This window comes from Mixophyes fleayi, chromosome 1 (assembly GCF_038048845.1).
Source record: "Mixophyes fleayi isolate aMixFle1 chromosome 1, aMixFle1.hap1, whole genome shotgun sequence".
NCBI lineage: Eukaryota > Metazoa > Chordata > Amphibia > Anura > Limnodynastidae > Mixophyes > Mixophyes fleayi.
In genome coordinates, this window is record NC_134402.1 from 265080038 (window position 1) to 265092341 (window position 12304).

Here is a 12304-nt window from a genome sequence, read left to right on the forward strand (position 1 = left end):
AATATTTATAACTAGATTTGAAACAATTTAATTGGTCATCACAATTGTGATATGATTGGGCACTTTAAGGGGTGCTGTTTCTTCATTAGGTACTAAAAAGAATAACATTCCATGCACTGAAGTGAATACGTATAGTACAAATTGATATGTCCCTAAATTTGTTACCAAAATAAACCCTAAATTTGCAACCAAAATAAAAATTATACTTTTCAGTTCTATCTGTTGAACCTGCAGTTTTATGCTTTTTTTTATTGGCCATAGATTTCCTTAGTCACACTGTTCTGATCTACTGGAAAGGATACAATGGTCCACCGATTATTGACGAATAAAGCAACATTGCTTATTTGGAAGAGTTATACACCTGGGAAGTAAACAAGTAAATATATCTATAGCTATCTATATACAGTGGTGGAAGTGGGTGCCATACCACCACGTCTCCTACTGCCTTCATTGTAAAACTATCATGAATCCATATTCCAATAGCTTCCAGTGAGCAAAATGAAATGGTCATATATTACATTCCTCAAGATGTCACTAGAAATTCCTTTATGTTGGTTCAATCATTGCTTGCAACTTCAGTATTGTATTAAACTAGTAGATCTATAAAAGAAAATATTTAACTTTCTGTACCATTGTCAAAGGGAAAGTGAATGCATGTTGAACAGAGGAAAGTATCACATTTGTAACAATAAAACAAACACACACACTATAAGGAATAGATTAATAATTAATTATGGCAAAATATATGTTCAATTCAATTAAAAGCCTTAATAAATAGCCAACAGCATCAGAACAGGTACTGTGATAGTGACTTAGAAGCTGAAAAACAAATATTGATGCTTAATGAAAAAAGGATCTTAACAACATTATAATATCAAATCAATGTGCATGACATAGCCATTGTGTAATATGCACTAGCTTTGTAGTCTCAGGGACTCGTAGAGCACAGTTCATAGCAGAGCAAGCAATAACATTGTGCTGACCTGGCAGCAGTCATGAAGCATTATTCTTAGTAGACTCCAGAGCAACTTGAGAGTACTTGAGGTGTATTCTGCTCCCCGTATAATGAGATTATACATAGGCCCACAAGAAACACACAGGGTAGCAAACAGTGATTTAAACATTCGTGCATTGCATTGTGGTATACAGATCTTTGTGAGGGAAACAAAACAAAATGCATCAATGTGTTTGGACAGAAAACTAATATGTTCAGTTAAAGAGAACACAATGACAATTGAACTAAATGTTAGCAGGAGTGGTATGACAGCAGGGCTCGCTGCTGCAACTGGACCCAACAAGCTGAGTGCTTGCGTAGTCTATATATCACCTCTTATGCCTGCCGGAAGCAAGGACAGCAGCAGGAAAGGGCTTTTTGTTCCCAAGCAGGCAATGAATAAAGTTTGTTGAATAACACAAACATTAAGATGTGCAAAACCACCTTGGAGGAAAGTGTGTGCAATGTGTGTATGTTTATACTATGTATTTTGCGTGTATATGTGGGTATGCATATAATCTGTATAGAAGTGTATTTCTATGTATAAAGTGTATATAATGTGTGCACATAATGTGGCTAATGAGTAGCCATGTATGGAATCTGTGAATAATGGTTATTTTCCGTGTATATTTTGTGCACACACTATATATGTATTTAGAATAATATATGTAATCTGCATATATGTGTATTTGTGAAGATGCAAAGGACCCAATTTTAACATTTTGCTTCCAGTTGGTGACATGATGGTAGTGTTTGCTGTGTGACGGTGGGGGTGGGGGTGCCATCACAGTGTTACCATCGGGCCCCACACACATCTATATACTTAGCAGTATTATACCCAGGGACCAGAACCATGTAGAATGTAGGACCCTTATAAAGTAGGACTTTCCTGCAAGAAGAGATTTCATAATGTCCCCTCAAAAGTATGTTGGATTTTTTTCTTTTTAAAAGTATGCAGATATTGCAGGGAGAATCAGCTGGCAGATGGCCAGTGTTATTATGGAAAAGAGGCTCCCAGGCAGATGGATTATTTCCACAGGGATGAAATAATCTGAAGTAGTTATATGTTTTATGAAGAGGAAAATGAATCGAGGTTTTATAGTTATTGTGATCATTAACCTTTTCACTTCCCAAACACTTGCAACAACCAAAAGACACATATATTTGGGGAGGGGCTGGAGGTTGACAGGTAAGATTTGCACAATCACTGTTAAATAATTAATTTTTACAGGAAAGTGTTGGATGCAAAAATGTAAGTAAAATAAAACAAAAAAAAATGTTTAGATTGATCGGCTACACCGGCAGCGCAGTAGCATAGTGGTTAGCAGGTGTCATGAGTATAATTACGACCATGGCCTTATCTGTGTGGAGTTTGTATGTTCTCCCCGTGTTTGCGTGGGTTTTCTTCCGGGTGCTCCGGTTTCCTCCCACACTCCAAAAACATACTGGTAGGTTAACTGGCTTCTAACAAAATGGACCCTAATATATGTGTGGGGATAGGGGATTTAGAGCTCCCATGGGGTTCAGGGACTGATGTTAATGACTATATATTCTCTTAGAGCTGCTTAATATGACTGGTGCTATATAGTTAAATATATGATGATCCCATATGTATGTACAACTGTATTTAATTAGTACAATGGGTGAACAGTGCTTTACAGATAAATTAATTAAAAGTAAAATATGAGAACCGCACAAAAAGTAGTAAAGTGCCTGAAACAGAATGTTAGATGCTGCAGTAACAAAAAATGATCTATGTGGGAGAGCACATTTAGTGGAGCAATTTGGCAAACGAAATAATGAAGGTATAAGTTCAGTGCCTCCAGGTTTGTAGATCAAACTATGAACTTTTTTTAATTTCCATTGCAACTAAATGTATACACCTTGAACAAGGTTATAATTTTATAACATGGATAGGGGTTTCCACAGGGGAGAGACTGTAAATATAATGTGTGACTTGGGACAAATTAATCATTCTGAACTATAATGTGCTATTTATGTGTATAAACATTTTCCAAGAGCTCATATTATCCACCTGCCTCTATGTGCCCCCTCTTCAATACTAATAAAAGGACTACAGGTTTTCCACCGGGCCAATATACAAGTTGGAACTGGCTTTTAAAAACGGTTTATTTCATTTTAAAGGTTATTTCTTTTCATAATAGCATACAAAAACACGGTCAAAATGTAGTAGACATAATGCAAGGCAACAAACAACTTGAGAAACATAAATAAACAAAAAAAAAAACACACAAGAATAACGTGTCAAATGATGAGAACGTTTATTCAGAGTGAAAGCCTTTATGAGAATGAGAATCTAAGTGTGCCAGAGGGGAGCTTGTCATGCAGACACTTATGTAATGGTCAAAATAGACACAATGATGTATACTCAAAGAGGAGTAGTGTTTTTCTCTGTTGTACTTTATAGAACGTTTGTGGGAAAACCCCAAAACCCCATCAACCCAAAAAAAAAAGTTCAAGTTGAAACGGAATTAGAACCTAAAGCTTTCTTTGATCTCTACGACTCTTCCCAGACCACTCCAGCTAACACCTGGGCAGTACACAAATGTGTTAACCAGGATGACTTTCTTTAGCCTCTATCTTTTTTGTCCTTGCACTGGAACTTCGGACATCTCTAAGCCAGCAAATATAATAGACATATAGCAATCAGATAAGATTAACACAAAAGTATCCTTTTTGCAGATTATATAATTTTATTTTTGACTTCTCCCTAACCTTTCTACCTTACATAACCTACTACACAAATTAGCTGAGATCACTGGTCTTGCTTTTAAAATTGGAAGCATTTAGCCTCTCATTGCCAGAGAACAGGTGGAGCACCTGAACCTAAACAACTCAAATTTAAACCACATCAAAAACCTGCCAATATCCAGAAAAATAAACACAACACCAATTCATCAAATAGGCTACCTGTAAATATCACCAATGAAAAAAACATACATATAAATCCACAGATAAAAGAATAAAACAAAATCTGTCCTTTTAAAAAAGTATGCTGCTCCAGGATCCAAGCACAAAAGAATGATTCACCTAATAGGCATAAAATCGATAAGGAATACTGCTGTGTTGTAGATATGAAATTGTATCCTTAGTGAATAATTATTATATGAATGATTAATAAACTTCTGGTTTATCTGTATAGGTAAAGTATAATGATAGAGCTGTCGGAGTCTTTCCGATGAGTTGCTGCACGCTAACCAAAGCCCGCTCACAGAGAGCTAACCCAGACATGGTATGCAGGGTAGGGTGTTCCAGACAAGAGGTAACCCAAAGCCTCCAAACACTACAAGGACCAGCTAGTGATCTCATACAGGCCTAATAAACAATAACGCTGTTATGAGATCTTTTGCTGGTGGAATAACAAAGGCTTCAACGCAAAAAAAAATATTTATTCATAGGGATATACTACTTGGAATATATGTAGTCTAAGCAATGGATCCTCCAGAATGAAATCTATCACTAGTACTACTATCAGATTAACTACTTCTTGACTTCCATTAAATAGTCCTAGGATTGCACTAAGTAGCCTAATGCAAAAGGTAACATATTTATGTTGTATGATCATCTTAATTTATTTATAAGGTGCCAGAGAATCCGCAGCGCTGCACACCTCTGTTACATCTCAAAGACAATTTACCTATGTCAGCAGATGAGCATGAGATCTAGAGAGTTCTTTGGAGCAAACCAAATGGCAGAAAATGTACAAGGTCCGCGTTACATAAAACACGGTTATCTCTGAACGTGGACTATGTACATGGGAGCTTTTTGTATTTAAAAAAAATTGGTACTTGATAGAATAGATGTAGGAGGAGTTTTATTTCTCTGTGTTCAAGAAATCTAGGAGAAAATGACTGAAGCAAAGGGACAAATTATGGGCAGCATGGTGGCTTAGTGGTTAGCACTTCTGCCTCACAGAACTGGGGTCATGAGTTTGATTCCTGACCATGGCCTTATCTGTGTGGAGTATGCATGTGCTCCCTGTGTTTGCGTGGGTTTCCTCCGGGTGCTCCAGTTTCCTCCCACATTCCAAAAACATACTAGTAGGTTAATTGGCTGAAATCAAATTGACATGTGTGTGTGTGTTAGGGAATTTAGACTGTAAGCTCCAATCCGGGCCGGATTAACCCGAGGTCTAACTAGGCTATAGCCCAGGGGCCTCGGGCATCCAGGGGGTCCTTCAAAGTCCTCAGCAGTATTATTGATCGGTCCAGGGGCGGGGGCGCCCCCGGCCCGATCAATGCTGCTGAGCACTGTCACTGTAGTCCTCCGTCCCCGGCGCTCAGTAATCTGCTTAGTGAGGAGATCTCGCGAGTGAACTCTCGCGAGATCTCCTCAGTAAGGAGCTTACAGCGCGCCGGGGTCGGAGAACTACAGTGACAGGTAAGCGCTTGGGGAGAGGGCGGGTGGCTCACATTGGGGGCTTTACGGGGGAATGGAGGCGCCCTTAGCCCAGGGGCCTCCATTCCCTTAATCCGGCCCTGGCTGCAATGGGGCAGGGACTGATGTGAGTGTTTTCTTGTACAGTGCTTCGGAATTAGTGGCGCTATATAAATCTGCTGATGATGATGATAAAAGACGAAATAGTAGCAGGGACATTCTCAAAGTTCTTGTGGATAGTGTACATTTATAATTAAACCAGGTACCTTGCAAGTCTTTAACAAGTGTATATTACTACAGATTGCGAAAACACAGCTAAGTTAGATAGTGAACAAACATCAACAGCAAGTAGGAAGTAACTGTGGTAATGTAAACAAGTAATAAATCAGAAAGTCCCATTAAGCAATGGCAGTATAAAGGAGGGTTACTAAATTTGTGAGATTCCTTGCCCACAGAAGTGTAGTTAGAAGAGACAGTTGTGCTTTTGTCGTCTAATATGGCTTCTCATTTCCTTAGTAGAAAGGCGTGAAGTGTTCATGTAGACCTATTGGTTGGGTAGCTAGATAAGACTCTTTCAAACATAAACTAGGCTGCTACACAATCTGTGTGATCGGAATATAACTAAAGAGTCAAGAGGGTCACATGTGAATCCTCTGAGGAAAGCTTGTTCCCACTATATGTCTACAAATTAGCCAGCGTGGTGTGTCTGCTGAAAAATGTAATTGTAAAAATTGTTCACTTTTCCCATAGTTTTTAAAAGGTAGCATAGACCAACTATTACACTTGGATGTTAGAGTTTGGCTTTTGAGTATCAAATACATTAAATAATCGAGTCCACGCAGTGTAGTAAATGGTGTAAGAAATAACATTTGGTGGAAAGCCCTAAAGTACACATAGTCACCTTATTACGCTATTTCCAGAAAATGTAGTTAGGGCCCAGGTCCTGCCAAGTAGATCATCAGCATATAGGGATACATGCATAAAACTAATAACACAAGTGGCTTCATTTTTTGGTGCAAAAAATGCAGGATATATTAGACACTTCTGACGAGTTTCCTAGAAATAATGAAGAGTTCTCGCTATTTGTTTTGTTTGTTTGTTTTTACGGATTTTGAATATTACTGGATTCTGTGTATATTGATTTTCACAAAACAGCTATTTTTTGGCTTCTGATAAGATCAAATACATGAACAGATATGTGGCAACTATGTATATTGTGTTTTTCTGAGTCAATCTTGAATTGGCTCATAAAGGACTAATCTCATAATGTCATTTTAGTGGTAGTTGAAAAAGTTGCTTAAAAATACATTAAAATGTTTTAACTCTCTTCAAAAGTTTGCCATTTTGTTATTTGTTAATTTTACCAACTTTATAAAGTGCAACAATCTTCAAATTAAATGCTGCAAAAAACTACACAATGACATTGCGAAGTTGTAATCACTGGATGGAAGGACCACAAAAAATAACAATTGTAGTGTCTTGGATTACCTATTACCATAATTGCAAATCAGGATGTTAAAGGCCAATGAGGCCTTAAGTGGAATCCAGCCCAACACTAGAATAAATATGCTGTTTAATTGTAAGAAATATAAACCTCTTGGTGCTTTGTGCCATGATGTATTTGAACCAGGGTATCCTGGGACTTGTCTTCCTTGTTATTTATGTCTTGGTATCGTTCATTAAAATGAATGAACCCCCTATAGGAAATGAGCCATCTGCCTCTACGCTCTCCCACCAGGGCCCGATGGAAAGCTGCCAACTCATTTTCTGCAAACCAAACTTCATGGCTTGGCACAGCATCAAATAAGGCGTTGTGTGAATGCAGTGTGAATTCTGAAAGTGTAACTAATAAAAGGCAAAACCAAAAACTTCCACCATCACCTAGTTAATAATGTTCCCTATATGTAATCTATATTTAATATCTATCTAGAGAGAGAAAGAAGGTGAGGGAAGCAGGAATCTTTCATTAGCACAACGTTTCAATCACACTAAATGAGCATTCTAAAACATTCCAATACCATTTCTCTTTGTCTCCAAGTCGCAACTGGATGGCACTAGAAATAAGCAAGTGTCCTGGTTCTCTATATATGCATCTTGAGAAAGTTTGTAGTAACTGCTACTGCTGTCCGTAGGTACAGTAGGTGGAGAGATGTAGTTCAACCAAACATGCCACATGTCCTCTAAAACAAAAAAACTTAAAAATATGGTAAAGAGTGATGATTAACTTTAATGTACTATTAAGCCTCTTAAGTTGAAGGTTTCCTCTGGGTCCACTGTATTTAAATAGATGCAGTTTCCCAAATCTGAAAAAATGGCACAAGGTATCTCCTGTTTACAGATTTATGGAAAATCCGTTTAATCCGTTTCTCTGATTCTATCTGGGGGATAGTGCTACCATGGGGTTGTATGAGGGGACTCAGACTCAGGAGTTGGCCTTAGGATAAATAATTAATTCAATTGTTAATATAACCATACCTCCTAACTGTTAATGTAACCATACCTCCTAACTGTTAGTGGGACCGTTCCAATTTTAGAGCTTTGTTCAGCGAGTGGGAATGTTGGGGGAAGCGAGGTATGTTATGGGCAGGCTAGTGCTTTATAGCTCTGGGCAGTCCTCTGGGGGCATGGCCACGTCTGAGCCTCCCGTGGCCACATCCCCTTTGTGACATGGCCACGCACCCCTCTCCCGCTGCCTAGGAATCAGTAGTTGGCTGGTATGATGTAACTGTTGACAGAAGCTCCTCCCCTCTGCAACCCCTATAGCTCTTCAGTGTAATTGAGAAGCCCCAAAAAGGGAACCAGAAACAACATGCAAACAGCGGAAAGAGAGGGAACGCAGTGTCTCACATATAAAATCAGAGAAACGGATATAATGAAAGCATGAAAATTCTCTTTTCCCTTCCATCCAATCTGGGGGTCACCAGCTGATCGGCCGAAGCCCTGTTATGAGCAGCCCAAGATGCCCCCACAGATCTAGTGGAAAATGCAGCAACTCCCTCAGGAACCAGCTGATCGGAACTAACATAAGCATGCCTGATGGTAGAGATGATGAACTGAGTAATTGTCTGCTTTGTAGCCAACCAGTCCCTCTTGTGTGCTTCATACAAAACAAAAAGGGAATCTGTGGGCACAGACATATCCAATAGCTCTAAGGTGCCTTGACCCGATGAGGCCTCCTGGAAGACCTGGACCACAATCTCCTGATTGAGGTGAAATGCAGAAACAACCTTGGGTTGGAAAGAGTGAACCATGCGCAACACAGCCCTGGCATCATGGAAAACCAGATAAGGTGACAAGCAAGAAATAGCGTCAAGATCCGAAACTCTCCTCGCAGAAGTTATGGCGAGGAGAACGACCCCCTTCTAAGTCAGGAATCACAAATCGTCAGACTCCAACGGTTCAGAAGGAATAGTCAGAAGAACCACAAGAACCAAGTTCAGGTTCAGGTGGGTGGCGCTTAAGGTGGCTGGATGTGCAGAATCCCCTGGAGAAATGCACCTACAGAAACCCAAGCAGCCGCTTCTGGAAATATATTGAAAGGGATGACGCCTGCACTTTCAAAGAGTCAAGTCAAATGCCTGCATCCAATCCATTATGCAAAAAGGCCAAGATTCTGAAGAGCCGAAAAGCTGCAGTAAGACAGGTCCATCCACTCGCACCAATGGACATAGGTCCGCCACACTCTGTGGTAGCTGTAGGCATAAACTGGTTTACTGGCTCCCAGGTGGTATCAACCACTTGGGAGAACAGACCCCAGGATCACCAGAGGCCGGCCTCAAAAGCCATGCCATTAAGGCCAGCTGACGAAGGTCCTGGTGTCAAAAGGGAGCATGGAGAAGGAAGTTGTCCCAAGGAGGCAGACGACATCCCGATGCACTGCCATGCACAGGACGTCTGCCTGCCAGGACCGACGGGCCAATCACTGGAACTCTACCTGTCTGAACAGATGTAGGACTCGCAGAAGCATCGCAATAGGGGGCAAGAGATACACTAAGCGGAACATCTATGGTATGGTCATGACATCCACAACACACGCCAAGGAATCACTGGTCCTGTAATAGAACTTGGGGACATGGAAGTTGTGTCCAGATGTCATGAGGTCCACGTCCAGAAGACTCAAATTTTGGACCAACCAACGGAACACTTTCGGATGTAGAGACCATTCCCCTGGCAGCACAGTATGTTTGTTCAGGTAATCGGCATCCACACCAGGGATGAACACTGCTGAAACTTTTGGGGCGAACTGGTCCACCCAAGACAATGTGTGTGAAGCCTCTTTCATAGTCCTGGCACTCCTGGTGCCATCCTGTTGAGTTATATAACCCACAGCCATGGCATTGTCTGAATGAGGACGGACTGTAGAACCTTCTAGGAGTCCTGCATAGCTAATAGCATGGCTGTGAGCTTCAAAATGTTTATTGGGAAATAAACAGAGCTGGGCAGAAGCCCTGGAGACTGCGGCGAAGGATGACCGCAGACCACTCCAGCAGACTCGCATCCATGGTGACTATGATCCAGGACCACAGGGAAAAGGACCTGCCCACTGTCAAGTGATCCTCCACTAACCACCAAAGGAGAGATAAACTCTTCTTGGGAGACAACCAGAGCATCTTTCGAGGCCAGCTAAAGATGGAATCTGGACCAGTTGGACAACATGTCCCACTGAAACGTCCGAGAATGAACCCTTTGATGGTCAGAGAGAGATGGAGCCGATAGTTCTGAGCAGAGTCTTCTTTTATGAACAAATCATCCAGACAGGGGACAAAGGATACTCCCAAAGAACGTAGCCGTACGGTTATCATTGCCATGATCTTCGAAAAGACCCATGGCACCACGGAAAGGCCAAACGGAAGCGCACTGAACTTGAAACTGGAGTCCCCCACTGCAAATCTGAGCAGTGTCTGATGCCCCTTCCAGAATGGCACACGGATATAGACACTGCGGACATCGATGGAGGCCAGGAACTCGTTGGGTTCCAACCCGTTTATCAATGACATCAAGAATTGTGAAACCTGTCCCACTGGAGATTTAGATTTAGGGTGTTCGGGTTGAGAATGGGGCGAAATGAACCGTCTGGCTTGGGAACCAGAAAAATGTCTGAATATAAATCTCTGCCCCACCGGGACCTGGCAGATAACACCAACATAATTAAGAAAAACAATCGACTGCAACATAGCCAATCTTCTCACTTTGTCACGTGGAAGAGTGGTGGAGAACAAACGGTGAGTGGGCTTATTTTGGAGGTCAATTATGCAAGCATGATCTCCGTGATCCACCGATCTTGAGAGGAAGTCGCTAATTGTTCCGGGAATCAGCAGCAGGCATACCCCCACTCACCTGGCTGCGAGGCTGCAGGATTGTCAGAGTTTGTAGGCCCTGATCAACTCGTGGAAGAGGAGGAACTACCCCTCTGAGAGTGACCTCGGTATGCAAGGGCTTACCTTTGGAAGACTGCCCATGGGGGTAGAGCCTCCTCGAAACGACTGACAAAATTAATCAAATGTAGGTACTCACGGCTTGGGAGCGCTGACTGGTAGAAAGGTCTACTTATCACCTATATAGCCTGAAATATCAAGTCATCCAGCTATTGAAAAAAAGAGCACAGCCTGCATAATAAAGAGATTCCAAGGACTTCTTGGATTCTTCATAAGTGTCCTAGGAGCGTCCATGGTTGCATCGGCTGATGCCAAGACTGAGGAAGAAATGGAGGCTGCATTCTGAGCTGCACTGCATCTGAAGGCTTCCTTCAGATGCAGTGTCAAAGAAATAAATTCAGAATCTTGCAGACCGTCTGCGAGCTGGTCTGACAAGGTCTACATCTCTTGAGCCACCCAAGCTAAATATAGCATGGGTATAAGCGATGCCTTATGGTCAGTGCTATCCTTAAAGTGCAGGCAATCCAGGGACAGGGAGAGTGGAATGTTGAGCCAAATATGCTACTGGTGTGTCCACACTAGGCAACTGTTACCACCAGGCCATCTCATCCATCTATAAAGGATAAAGGGTAGAAAAACAACGTGGTATCACAAAATTCCTATCAAGCTTTTTCTATGTTGACTCAACAAGATTGGTCAGCTCAGCATTAGAAGGGTAGCAGACAACCTCCTCCTTCTGCCACTTGAACAGTCCGGATTCAGATGCTTAAGTGTAGTCCAAGTCTAATCCAGAGCCTGACGGACTGTTAGGATCAAATTCTCAATCTGTGGGGAGTACCGTCCTCAAATACCTCTCCTTGTTCTTCAGATGACTCTTGTGAGTCATAGACTGCTAAGAGACGATGAGCGGACCTATGTCCCTTATAGAAAGCGTGAGGACTAGCACATCAAGAAACCTACATAATTTTTCTAGAATCCTTACCAAGGAAGTGGACCAAGAAGGTTCCTCCTGAGAATGCTCCTAGCAACCAGGAGCAGTTGGCAAAATAAGAGTCGCCGCGGGGGGTGGAGGGCTCGACAAAAAAAAGCATTGGTGGTCAGTGGTTAGCAACACACAGCCAATCGCCAGGCTGCCTGTTGCTGTGCAGCAGACAGGAAGCAGGACGTCTTCACTTCGTATCTGCTGATCTGAGGAGAGGAGCGATGCTGGCACAACTACAGGTAAGTGAAGGGGGGAACTGCCCTGCATATCTATAGGGAGGGGGGGGGGAACTGCCCTGCATATCTATAGGGAGGGGGGGGGGGAACTGCCCTGCATATCTATAGGGAGGGGGTGGGGACTGCCCTGCATATCTATAGGGAGGGGGGGGGGAACTGCCCTGCATATCTATAGGGAGGGGGGGAACTGTCCTGCATATCTATAGGGAGGGGGGTGGGAACTGCCCTGCATATCTATAGGGAGGGGGGTGGGAACTGCCCTGCATATCTATAGGGAGGGGGGTGGGAACTGCCCTGCATATCTATAGGGAGGGGGGTG

The 12304-nt window shown here is 42.1% G+C and overlaps 1 protein-coding gene across 4 annotated transcripts in view; it reads right to left on the reverse strand.

Moving 5' to 3' along the window:
• FOCAD (focadhesin) overlaps positions 1-12304 on the reverse strand; it is a 195953-nt gene that overhangs the window by 30071 nt on the left and 153578 nt on the right. The gene's annotated exons all lie outside the window — the stretch shown is intronic.